This window comes from Sander lucioperca, chromosome 21 (assembly GCF_008315115.2).
Source record: "Sander lucioperca isolate FBNREF2018 chromosome 21, SLUC_FBN_1.2, whole genome shotgun sequence".
In the NCBI taxonomy this organism is placed as follows: domain Eukaryota; kingdom Metazoa; phylum Chordata; class Actinopteri; order Perciformes; family Percidae; genus Sander; species Sander lucioperca.
Window position 1 is genome coordinate 470,001 of NC_050193.1, and position 2,500 is coordinate 472,500.

A 2,500-nucleotide genomic window follows, 5' to 3' on the forward strand; every position below is an offset into this window, starting at 1 on the left:
GGTCTGGGAGGTACATTGAGACTTTTTTCCACTACCACCACTAGTTTTACACTTATACTTGGAATCCATTGTCAGTAGACATCATTCATGTTTTTCAGTTAATAAGAAAAGCTGAAATTATGAATTATTTTGACTAATAGTTAAGATCAAAGGAACATATGTTGATGGATAATCACAGATGTAAAGTTTAGTTAGGATAAGGTTTTGAAACCATTTAATTTTTTTTTCTTCAAATTCTATCAAATGAAATCGAATACATAATAATACATAAATATATTCATTGTTATTGGGGGGGTCATTGTGTTAACGGTTGTTTGGGATCGTCGTCTTGTTCCTCTGGGGTGTGTGCGTTTTCATCTGGCGTCCGCGCGCTCACTTACGCACGCACTGCACACAGCCCTCTCCTGCCCTCGAGCTGTGTGTGTGTGTGTGTGTGTGTGTGTGTGTGTGTGTGTGTGTGTGTGTGTGTGTACGCTTCACCCTGGCACAGCGGCGGTATTAACTCTCCAGCTCCAGCGGCAGCCACACTACCGAGATCTGGGAGCTGCTCCACACCGCGAACGAAGAACCGGGAAAAAGTCTCCTGTCGAGGGAGGAAAGCAGAGCAGAGCAGGGCGGCTGTCGGTGCTGTTGCAGCAGCAGAAAAGGATATTTCAGGTGCTACCTGTACTTTCTCCCCCGGCATCCCGGCGGAACACAGCCCCGAGACGTGAACGTTACACTGACCGAAAGTCGATAAGGAAGCTAACGTTCTAAACCATCACTGCTAACGTTCTAAACTATCACTTCGAACGTTCTAAACCGTCACTTCTAACGTTCTAAACTATCACTTCGAACGTTCTAAACCGTCACTGCTAACGTTCTAAACCGTCACTTCGAACGTCAGTTGGACATCTGCTTTCTTTCAAAATAAGGTAAGTTCAAAATGTCTGATTCTGCTTCGCGTTTCCTCCAAAAACACCGAGTGCTAATTAACATTAGGCACCTTCACTCAGAGTCAGAAAGTTACGTGTTCTTTCTACTTTACGCAGGTTTATCCTCACTGAATGATAGCCAACGTGGGACTCTGTTTTTGTTCGTTACAATGAAACTAATGTCGTAGTTGTTATCGCCGATCTGTGTTTGTGTTTCAGTCTGTCCCCCTTAATGAAATAATTTGGCAGCTGCCAAATAATCAATACTGGTCCTTTCCAGCGGGGCAGGCTGCCTGCTGGCTCCCGGTTAGCTAACAGTGCCAGCTGAGGGACTTTTTATTTGTTTTACTGGAGATAATGCTGCTCCAGTGTGCCATAAAGGAGCTCCAGTGTGCAATAAAGGAGCTATAAGGTTTTTGGGCAGTCATTGTTTCCCAAAAAGCCCAAGATGACGTCCTCAAATGTCTTGTTTTGTCCACAACTCAAAGATATTCAGTTTACTCTCACAGAGGGGAGAAGAAACTAGAAAATATTCATATTTTTTTTGGGAAACAGTGATCCACATTTTTTTGTATCATTTTCTGACATTTTAGAGACCAAACAACTACTCCATTCATCCACAAAATAATCCACAGATTAATGGATAATGACAAGTATCCCCTCCTGCCAAATATGTGTGCCTTAAGGCTCTTATATACTAGACGCAGCCCAGCGTGCAAATGTGACGTCATGGGATCGCCGTGACTGTTTATACCCGCGCTGGTGGTCGTGACACTAGCTGTAGATTTGTGTCTGACTTGATCCCGGCTTGCTCTGACGCCATGCACACGTGGGCAACGATAACCTCACGAGATCAAGGCGGCCGCAGGTTTTAGAGCCAGGCGCCGCAGTTACGTTTCACCGACTGCAAGACCCAGGTGGACCCAGGGCATGCTGGGAAACGCCGGCCTCTCAGCTGATCTAACAGCTGATTGGTTCAGAATCGACTCAACATGATGACGTTTTATATAAACTTTTTATTGATTTTGATTTGGAGGGATTTTAACTATTTGTTTGATTTAAAGACGTATTCTACACATGTGTGGCTGATAGTGAAGTTTAGAAGTCAGAGAGACTAAATCTGATCAGATTACAGATCATCAATCAGCAACAGATCACATGTAGAGCATTTTAACAGCTACTCTGTCAGAATTAAAACAACTGGAGACTGTAGGAGCTGATATATGGTCTGATAACATTTTATTAAATCGGAATCGACCACAGTGTTTCTGTGACTTCCTGTTCATCCTGAAGGCTGCTGGTATCGGCTGGAAACTGTCCGACTTGACAGCGGACTTTTGTCTCTGCCCCCGGCTGCTCCCGCCTGCTCTCGTCCACTTTACAGGCGAGAGAGCTCATCTTAACCCAGTACGTTTACCAGAGTGACCTGCAGTCACTCTGAGAGTCCTGGCATCACGTTGTCGGCGAACTCGTTGAGGCCTCCTGTTTCCGCCGCTGAAAAAAAATAGCTGTGCACGACCTCTGCTCGCACCACCTTGGATGCGACTAGTATAATTCACGTTTTAGTCTTCCACAAACCTGGGGGG

At 45.0% G+C, this 2,500-nt stretch overlaps 1 protein-coding gene across 2 annotated transcripts in view; it reads left to right on the forward strand.

Moving 5' to 3' along the window:
• Positions 1-383: 383 nt before the first annotated feature.
• Positions 384-2,500, forward strand: part of rab3db (RAB3D, member RAS oncogene family, b) — a 35,741-nt gene continuing 33,624 nt past the window's right edge. The window contains exons 1-2 of one of the 2 annotated variants that reach the window (XM_035996673.1): positions 384-424; positions 468-657. The gene's annotated coding sequence lies outside the window, so the exon portion shown is untranslated. Of the gene's footprint in view, positions 425-467; positions 915-2,500 lie in introns of those variants that run through there. The other variant, XM_031295163.2, reaches the window with a different exon arrangement.